The following is an 11078-nucleotide window of genomic DNA, read 5'->3' on the forward strand; positions in this document are numbered from 1 at the left end:
ACATCGGGCAGGACTCCGAGCAGAGGCACATCGAGCAGAGGCACACCGGGCAGAGGCACACCGGGCAGAGGCACATCAGGCAGAGGCACATCGGGCAGGTCTCCGGGCAGAGGCACATCGGGCAGAGGCACATCGGGCAGGACTCCGGGCAGAGGCACATCGGGCAGGACTCCGGGCAGAGGCACATCGGGCAGGACTCCGGGCAGAGGCACATCGGGCAGGACTCCGGGCAGAGGCACATCGGTTTACCAGGCGAAGCAGCAGGCACCGGGCCCCCGGGCGGAGCAGCAGGCACCGGCCCCCGGGCGGAGCAGCAGGCACCGGGCCCCCGGGCGGAGCAGCAGGCACCGGGCCCCCGGGCGGAGCAGCAGGCACCGGGCCCCCGGGCGGGGCGACAGGCACCGGGCCCCCGGGCGGGGCGACCGGGCCCCCGGGCGGGGCGGCAGGCACCGGGCCCCCGGGCGGGGCGACAGGCATCGGGCCCCCGGGCCGGGCGACAGGCATCGGGCCCCCGGGCCGGGCGACAGGCATCGGGCCCCCGGGCCGGGCGACAGGCACCGGGCCCCCGGGCGGGGCAGCAGGCACCGGGCCCCCGGGCGGGGCAGCAGGCACCGGGCCCCCGGGCGGGGCAGCAGGCACCGGGCCCCCGGGCGGAGCAGCAGGCACCGGGCCCCCGGGCGGAGCAGCAGGCACCGGGCCCCCGGGCGGAGCAGCAGGCACCGGGCCCCCGGGCGGAGCAGCAGGTCTCGGGCCCTCAGGCGGAGCGGCGGGCGCCGGACCCCCAGATGGAGCGACAGGTCTCGGGCCCTCAGGCGGAGCGGTGGGCGCCGGACCCCCAGGCGGAGCGACAGGTCTCGGGCCCTCAGGCGGAGCAGCGGGCGCCGGACCCCCAGGAGGAGCGACAGGTCTCGGGCCCTCAGGCGGAGCGGCGGGCGCCGGACCCCCAGATGGAGCGACAGGTCTCGGGCCCTCAGGCAGAGCGGCGGGCGCCGGACCCCCAGATGGAGCGACAGGTCTCGGGCCCTCAGGCAGAGCGGCGGGCGCCGGACCCCCAGGAGGAGCGACAGGTCTCGGGCCCTCAGGCGGAGCGGCGGGCGCCGGACCCCCAGATGGAGCGACAGGTCTCGGACCCTCAGGCGGAGCGGCGGGCGCCAGACCCCCAGGTGGAGCGACAGGTCTCGGGCCCTCAGGCGGAGCGGCGGGCGCCGGACCCCCAGGCGGAGCGACAGGTCTCGGGCCCTCAGGCGGAGCGGCGGGCGCCGGACCCCCAGGAGGAGCGACAGGTCTCGGGCCCTCAAGCGGAGCGGCGGGCGCCGGACCCCCAGGCGGAGCGACAGGTCTCGGACCCTCAGGCGGAGTGGCGGGCGCCGGACCCCCAGGCGGAACGACAGGTCTCAGGCCCCCAGGCGGGGCGGCGGGCACCGAGTCACCAGGCACAACCGTGGGCTCCGAGTCAACTGGGATGACCGCTGGCACTGGGTCAGACATTGGATCGTCTGGCTGGACAGCGGGCATCGGGTCACCAGGCATCAGGTCATTTGGCTCGACAGCGGGCACCGCGTCATCTGGCAAGGCAGTGGGCTCCGAGTCAACTGGTATGACCGCGGGCACTGGGTCAGACATTGAATCGTCTGGCTGGACAGCGGGCACTGGGTCACCAGGCATCATGTCATTTGGCTTGACAGCGCGCACCGCGTCATCTGGCAAGGCAGTGGGCTCCGAGTCAACAGGCACGACAGTGAGCACCGGGTCATCAGGTACCGGATTGTCTGGCTCGACAGCGGGCATCGGGTCACCAGGTATGACAGCGGGCACTGGGTCACCAGGCATCAGGTCATTTGGCTCGACAGCGGGCACCGGATCAGGTACCGGATCATCTGGATCAACAGCGGGCATTGAGTCAACTGGCCTAATAGGATCGTCAGGCTGGATCAGTTCATCATACTGGGTAGAGGCATCAGGCTGAATGCCGGCGTTCGGCTGAGTAGAGGCTTCAGGCCGAGTAGAGGCTTCAGGCCGAGTAGAGGCTTCAGGCCGAGTAGAGGCATCAGGCCGAGTAGAGGCTTCAGGCCGAGTAGAGGCTTCAGGCCGAGTAGAGGCATCAGGCCGAGTAGAGGCTTCAGGCCGAGTAGAGGCATCAGGCCGAAGAGAGGCATCAGGCTGCATACAGGCATCAGGCTGAAGAGAGGCATCAGGCTGAAGAGAGGCATCAGGCTGCGTACCGGCATCAGGCTGAAGAGAGGCATCAGGCTGAGTAGAGGCATCAGGCTGAGTAGAGGCTTCAGGCTGAGTAGAGGCTTCAGGCTGAGTAGAGGCATCAGGCTGAGTAGAGGCATCAGGCTGAGTAGAGGCTTCAGGCTGAGTAGAGGCATCAGGCTGAGTAGAGGCATCAGGCTGAGTAGAGGCTTCAGGCTGAGTAGAGGCTTCAGGCTGAACCACGGAAGGCAGGCTCACCGGTTTGGATACTGGCAGGATGGTATTGGTTGGAAAGAATTTTCGCTTTTTTCTGGTTTTAACTACTGGAGCACTGCAAGTAAACGCAGGTCTGCAAACAAATGGAGCAGCTGGAGACAGAGAAGAACTGGAGGATGGAACAGGAGAGGGAGCGGTTGCTACAGAGGGCTCTTTTACAGGGTTAAAGGCAGGATAGGTGCAGCGAGTGGGAACAGGGTACTGACATGCGGTAGATAGCAGGGCAGGAGGAGCTGTTGGGAATGCAGGAATAGAGTTTTGAGGAAATAGATTAGAAGCAGGACTGGGTCTTTGTAAGCTGACTGAGGCTGGGTGCAACAAATCTGTCCATGTCTGCAGTATGGGTTGAACAAAGCTGAGCTTACACAAAGCCTGTCTGGTCAATGACTGTACTGCGTTTATACAATCTCTTAGTGTCTGTGGTGAACATGTGGAATAACGCTCCAGAAAGTAACCCACATCATCCTCTAATAACCATACCAGGGACTCTACCTGGTCTGCACTAAATGGTGGCAAAAATTCATCCCTGCATTCGGGGGAACCAGATGAAACCAACTCAGCACAAACCTCAATCAAAGGCTGCACCTCAGAGAACTCTGTGCCCTGATCTACTAGAACATGAGCGAGCCGTATACATTCTAGCAGTTCATCCCGGGTATACTCCTTCAGAGTTTGATAAGCATACTCCCTGTCATCAAACACTAGCAGATATAAATATTCAACCTCATCAAGATCCATCCTTCCCATCAACAAGCCAAGATGGCTTCCCTGTGCAGCCACTTCTGGTCAGGATTGGCCTTGGTGTAATGTCAGGGCTCCCAGGTATGACCAGAGGTGTGTGACTGATGCAGGGAAACGCAGACTTCAGATATGTGATAAACAATACAATTTATTAACACTAACCATACAAACATAAACGCAGTGCAATACTAAACATAATACAGTGCAAACAAACCAAACCAAACCACCCACAGATAACAGTACATACAAGCAAGCGTCGTCAGGCAGGCCGGGTCAATATCAATTGGGCAGGTAGGTACAGGGGGAGCAAGCAGAGAATGGTCGGGGTCACAGGCCAGGTTCAGCAGGTAGCAAGCAGCGTAGTACAGAGGGTCAGGCAGAGGGATGGTCAGGGTCACAAGCCAGAGATCAAAACAGGTAACAAGCAGCGTAGTACAGAGGGTCAGGCAGAGGGACAGAAACAGGATGCAGGACAGATACAGGGCCCAGGACAAACACAACACCAAGGCAGAGTCTGTGGGTCTGGCCATCCCTTAAATACCCCAGCATCATCAGTTCCAGGTGTTAGCTGGCTGAAAGGTTGAGTCTCTGATTGCTGGGAGCACCCGCTGGCCAGCCCTGGTACTGCAGATCAAAAGGCAGGTGAGTCCCACCATTGCTGGCCAGTCCATTCCTAACAGAAAGGCATGCGACATACCCGGGGGGAAGTCTGGATTCATTCTGACAGGAGTGAGTGGACCCGGGGTGGATGAGAATGCTGTATTCTTGCCGATCTGGTGGTAACAGGACAAAGTAGGGCCTATAAAAAGGTGTTCCTTGAGCTCACATGGAATGTGAGATTTTTGTAGCCAGGGAGAAGTGGCGAGTGGGGTCTCCGAAAAAAACAGCTTCCACTTCAACTCAGGCCTTATGAGCTTGGTTTGTGGACCAATCAACTATTCTTGCCATTTGACAAGCTTGGTAATATCGGGAGATGTCAGGTAGCCCTACACCTCCACCCGTTTTAGGCATGGTTAGTTGGTCAAAACCAATTCTAGGGTGTTTATTGCACCATAGAAATGAGGTACATAATGTTTTGTAAGACTTAAAGAAGGAGTTGGGCAATTTAATTGGAATTGCTTGTAGTAGGTATAAAAGTCTTGGAAGCACATTCATCTTGAGGATAGCCGCTCTGCCAAACCAAGAGAAAAATGGTTTATCCCATTGTTGCAGATCTTTAGTGATGGTGCGCAAAAGGGGTAGAACGTTTTTGGCGTAAAGCTCTGTGAGATGGGTTGGCAATTGAATTCCTAAGTATGTGATGGCTTCTGTTTGCCACGTTAAAGGAAAATTAGATTTTGCTTGTCTAATCATGTCCTGGGTCAGGGAAACATTAAGTGCTTGGGATTTGTTAAAGTTTATTTTAAAATTGGCCAGATACTGAAACAGAATGAAGTCTTGCAATAGATTAGGTAGTGTAGTATGTGGATGTGTCAAGAAGAGTAAGATGTCATCAGCAAAGGCTGCTATTTTATGAGTATTGCCATTGATAGAAATCCCTTTAATATTTTCATTCTGTTTAATATAATTCAAAAGGGTTCCAACGTGAGAATAAATAGGAGGGGGGATAGTGGGCAGCCCTGTCTGGTCCCATTTCTTATGGAAAAAGCTTCTGAAAGGAGACCATTGACTCTCACTTTTCTATTCTTTTTTTAAATGCCATCCCCCTACTCTGATTTCACCACCCCCAGCACAGATACCCCGATCCACCCCCACCCCCACTGGCATAACCAATCCCCTGCAGCTGCCAGCTTCCCTCCTCTGCCTCACCCACCAGCTTGTTCCAGGTGTTGCAGGGGTTTGGAAGTGTTCCCCTGCCACTCTAGCCTCCCCCAGCAGTGCACATCCCCCAAATCACCGATTCTGCCTGGCTGATGGGTGGCGTTCCCTCCTCTCCCACTCTGCAGTTGCTGCTCTGGCGCTCAGAGAAGCTGATTGAGAGAGGGGGAACAGCGGCTATGCCCATGCAGCCATTGCATCCCAATTGACATGAATGGGACTGCCTGCACGGCGATGCAAAGAACACCTGGGCATCTCCATTTGGGTAAACATGGCCCCCCATGGGCATACATTTTAGTAAGCCCCATGTTAAGAAGGTTTTAGTAGCAATTTAGCAGACATTTAAAAAAAGATAGTTTGTGTTTGTATGCACTAACAATGATTTTGGTGTATTTGCAGTGAAAATAACAATTTGATTAACATTTGCACAACTATTGCGAGGGCTACAAATATCAGTAGCACTTTTTTTTATTCTACAGGTCATGTTCTTTTAGAAAATGTATGGTTTGGGGTATCCTTTGATATTCTGGAAGCTGTACGTGAAAAATGTCAACCTCCAGATTTTGAGATTGGATTTAATTGCAGGTTTCATCATTTCACAAAAAGGCACAATTCAAAATTTACAAATATTTGTTATTTATTAACTCAATAGTTTTAGTTTTTATATTTAGTAGGAATTTAGCAGGAATTTTGTAAATTTTGCCATGTATGTATCTACAAATAATGATTTTAGTGTATTTTAAGTGAAAATAGCGAATTGATGAACATTTGTACGACTACTGCGGGGCCTAAAAATCAATAGCACATTTGTTTATAACATAGGTCATGTACCTTAAGAAAATATATGCTTTGGGGTCTTTCTTACAAATTTTGAAAGTTGCATGTGAAAAATGATAACCTCCAAATGTTTTGAGTATTTTTTTTTTTTTACAATTTTGCATACCTTTCTTTTTCCCTATTTCACAAAAAGGCACAATTTAAAATGTATAAATATTTGTAATGTTTAACTCAATACAGATTCAACTCTTATATTTAGTAGGAGTTTAGCAGGAATTTTATACATTTTACCGGGTATGTATCCACTAATAATAATTTTATTGTATTTTTAGCAAAAATATTGATTTGATAAACATTTGCACAAATATCACAGGGCCTTAAAAATCAGAGCCATCTTCCTTTTATTCTACTGGTCCTATGCATTCAGAAAATATATGGTTAGAGTGTTTTTACACAAACTCTGAAAGCTGTAACTGAAAAATTAAAATCTCCAGTTTCTTTTGGATATTTACATTTTTGTGTACGTTCAATTTTTACCATTTCACAAAAAGGAGCAATTTAAAATGTACAAATATCTGTTATTTATTAACTCAATACAGGTTAAACTTTTATATTTTAGCAGGACTTTTGTAAAATTTGCTTTGTTTTTATCTGCTAATAAAGATTTTAGTGTATTGTTGCTTTCCTTAGCAATAAAAATCAGTAGCACTTCTTTTTATTGGTCATGTGCTTTCAGAAAAGATATGGTTGGGGGGGGGGGGTCTTTTACAAATTCTGAAAGCTGTAAGGGAAAAATAAAAAAGCAATGGTGAAATTGCAAAAATGGTTCAGCCAGCTGAGTTTAAAAATGGAGCACATGGCCTGGCAGTAAGAGTTAAAATATGAATTTGGTCGGTGGATGGATTCAGTGTTTTATACATAGTGCTTCAAATTATGGAAAGAAACATAATAAAAAAAAACTAATCCTAGAAAGGTGTATTATATAGCCCATGCCTTGTTTTATGTTGAAAATATCTTTCAATATAAATAAAAATATGTGCATTATACAAGTGGGTCTAATTGACAATTAGGCCAGATGAAATATTTTATTAGTGAACTACAGTACATAGTTTACCTCTATGGACTACAGAGATTCTCCTTCTATGCTATGGAGCTGCGGGGAAAATGAGCTGTTTTAAAGATGACTATACTACTCTTCATAGATGCAGAACATTTTCATTCTAGGGCAGAACGTGTGTTACTAGCAAGATCCTCAAGTAAAAATAAAAAAAATAAAAGGAAACATAATGCAACCACAACTCTTGAGGACTGGTATGCCACAATGTATTATTTTCTGTTTTTGGGTTTATATACACTTTAATATGCATTTTATTTAGTATATTCAACATCTATCACATAAAGTCACTATCTATTCAGATAAGGTAAGTTAGTCTTAATGAAATATATAATGGTTTTCAATCAAATAACTGGGTTGTCAGTCTCATTGAATATTGATGCATTATAACTCTAGAACATAATGATTGTGATGATTTATTTATTATTTTTATACTCCTACACCTATCACATGCTTCACTTTAACAGCTTTAACTTGACATTCCATCTGTCTTTATTAACACCTAAATGTGTAGAAGTACTAATAAAGTAAAAGTAACAATTGAGCTAGAAGAAAACCATAGAATGATCTCTAATTTAATGGTTTGTTGTGTTTAATAAATATTTATGTTTATTCATTTAAATTCAGCCATACCATTAACATGTTTCTTCGTTTTGGAATATAATTTGTGCGTAAACGTAATATCAAAAATTAAAGTGTTATTAAACCCACAACAGTAAAATCAGTCTGTATATGCAGTGAAGCATGCTTGTTATACTCACTGTGGAACCTACGGGGTTAATCCTTCACATTGTGAAAAAAAGGATGTTTGATCCTGTCTTCTCTGATCCCCCCTTCTTCTACTGTCCTCAATAAATCCCCTGATAGAACAGAGCCTTGGGGGCAAGCTTCACATGCTCAGTTTAATGTGTATTGCTAGATGTGTTTTTTGTTTTTTTCTAAAGTTAATACAGTATTATTATACTTTTGTAAATAATAAACATGTCATACTTACCTGATCTATGCAATGGTTTTGCATAGAGCAGTCCTGACCCTGATCTTCTGGGGTCCCCTGCCTGTGCTCTTAGCTCCTCCTCTTCTCTGTGTGTCACCATAGGAAGCGACTTCCTATGCTGACACATGTGCAGACTCGATCTCGAGCTATGTTCTGTGTGTCCATTGACACACACACAGTGCAGCTCAGACACCCCCTCCCCTTTCCATTGTCACTGGATTTGATTGACAATTAGTCCAATGAGGAGGGAGAGAGAGAGTAGCATCTCTGCTCTCAGGCATAGTGCTGGATTAAGATTGGGCTCAGGTAATTATGTGGGAAGGGGGAGTTGTCAGAAGTTTTTTTCTATATAATATATATAATGTTTTTTTAAAATAATGCATTAAGGTAAAAATACTTCAGCCCTTACATCTAATTTAAGGCATCCCCAAGCATGTTATGTAAAGGAATTTTGTATTTTTAATTGTGTCCTTTTAATTGCATTAATATACTGTCTCCCTGCTAAAAAGCATTTGAAAAAAAAAAAATCTGCATTTGTATATGTTCCCCCATGGCAGTGCCCAACTACCAATGCCCTTAGTCTATTGAAAAAAAAGCTTGCAAATTGGCCTTAAAAACTGCTAGAAAGAATTGTCAAAATTCAGCTTCCATAGACTTCAATTGGGTTTGGGTTTTATGTTCGGTTTGTGTTTTTTGCTCTATCTCTTCGGTGAATATCTAGTGCAGAAAACTTTGCTTGCTTCATTTATCCGACATGTAGGCTGTAAATCACATGGCAAGTAACAGTTGCCGTCTCCATGCTGATGGCAACCTACATGCTACTAAGCATCGGGGGGTGCTTTAAAAGAGGTTTAAACAAAAAGAATATCTTTCCTATAGCAACAGATTGAATACTGGCAGAAAGTGGCATAACAATTTCCATAGCAACCCAAAATGCTGATATGGGTCTTGGGGTAGCAAGTGAGCCCTATTATGGAGCCTTTAAGGGACTGGTGTCAGACCACAGGATTGTCACAGACCTTACTCTGTGCAGTACGAAGCATTTGACTAAGCAGTGCAGGTTTGATACCCTGTGAACTTGAGCTACAGACCGAAGTTAACACTGAATGACTAATGCAGACAAAAATCCCACATTTTCTGCTCAGCTAAAACCCAATAGGACATCTTATATCATTAGGATATTATTTCTACTACAACTATAACTTTTTTCCATATCGATGTTACCTGTGTAGCATACTGACTATACTGAAAGCTTTCTTTCCACCTTTCCTTGTTTTAGGCATATTTTGTGTTAAGAACGATGACAGGTATTTGTGCACATCACTGGATAAAGATGGGGCTCACATAAGTATTGGAGGGGGGGATGCTGTACACAAATCGTTTTTTTAGAATGATGGAAGGTAAAAATCCATTGTCCCCAGAACCCTGGCCAATAGTTGTGGTAGCCTATGGGTGGAGACTTAATGGAATCTGGAAGCCCCTCTTAATAAAAAGGTGGGCCCAGATATTGCCCCTCCTATTTGAATAGTGCCCCTCCTATGCATCTGCTCATTCACAAAAAAAGTGTGACCTAGAAAAAAAAGACACCCACATGTTTCACAAGTTAATTATAAAAAAAAAACACATAAAATACTTCAATGCAAATCCATCATCATTCTTGATGCCCACTGACTCATTGAAAAAAAAAAGACAATCCAGTTCACATAACCTATCCCGACACAGCATATAACTGAATGTCATAGCATCCAAGGTGTTATCAGCTATATATGAGAGAGGGTTTGGATGGTTGTGATAGCATTGGCCAAATAAGGCCATAGCTATATTTGGTCAGGGTTACTGCTATCCAGGCCCCTCTGCTTTAGTGTCAGGGATTCCTAGTGAAGTCAGGGGTACCGAGGGATGCACCATGTGCAAACACCAGCTTACCCCTTAGTAACCAGTAACAGCAGGGAAAATATGGCTTCCATATTTGATTTTTGGCTTCCTACAAACAGGCGGTCAAAAAAGCAAATGAGTGAACGGCCAGAGTTCAGCCTGAACTTAGGTTAGGACCCAACCATTGGCACAATAGCTCATCCCTAATACTGGGGATACCTAGTGATAACTAGAAATGTTGTAGTAAAAGCAGTCATTATAGGGCCATCATTTACTGATAACTCTACATTGATCAAGTACATGGTATTTTATAGTATGACCTATTGATTATTTTGGGTACTGAAGTTTGTGGCCATTTCATGGATGTGATCAATTTGAAGGCTTGACATGTCTGGTATGTATTTGTTTGATGCAACCTCATATTTTATATTTTACCAAAAGTTGGGTAATATATTGTGTTTGTGTACATGAAAATGAATTTAAAATATTAGTTAAATAAACATGTGTGCAATTATCGAGTGGTATAAAAAAAGTGCAGCTAGCACAATTATATTCTCTTTTATTCTCAATGGTTTCTGCTTTCAGAAAATATATATTTTGGGGGTTTAATCTTTAGGCCTAAAATGTGAATTTTAATATGTGTGCAACAAATGAACTATAAGCTCCAGCAGACAAGTCGTAAGCTTGCCATAGAAGGCTTGAATTTCAGAATGGAGTCACTGAGTATTCAATGGCTGAATGAGAGATATTGAGCTATGTATGGCTAGCATTAGTTTGCGTAGGATCAGATCAAAACATTAGCAAGCCAACTATGGATTATTAAGCAGTAATAACAAGAGTTATGAAAACTGAAAGGGATTGTTGCTGCTCTAGGACATTACCTACACACTGGAAAATGTGTGCAGTTAAAATTTGATAGTATCCACAACTTACTGCTCTGGAATACAATAATTGCCAGGAGAGAAATACAGAAAAAAATGTAACTATGGTAAGTATCTATTCAAAGCATACACTATGTATTCTTTGTGGAGAAACAAGGGTCTCTCACAGGTTGTGTCATTATTTAGGCTAGAGTTAGGCAACCTAAACTCATTTCAGGACCTTATTGACACATTTACATTGCTGAACCACCACTTCTTATACTTCCTACAATGTTCTAACTATTCAAAATCCTGCTGCTTGGACAAGACTAAGAGATTTACACTCTCCCTAATTGATCGGTTGATTAAAAAGAAATCTTACTCTAAAAAGAACATTTATCAGCCTCTTAATCTATTCTTTGTTAAA

The sequence above is a fragment of the Staurois parvus genome, unplaced genomic scaffold (assembly GCF_062004578.1).
Source record: "Staurois parvus isolate SC_StPar_1 unplaced genomic scaffold, SC_StPar_1.0 ptg000198l, whole genome shotgun sequence".
NCBI classification, from domain to species: Eukaryota; Metazoa; Chordata; class Amphibia; order Anura; family Ranidae; genus Staurois; species Staurois parvus.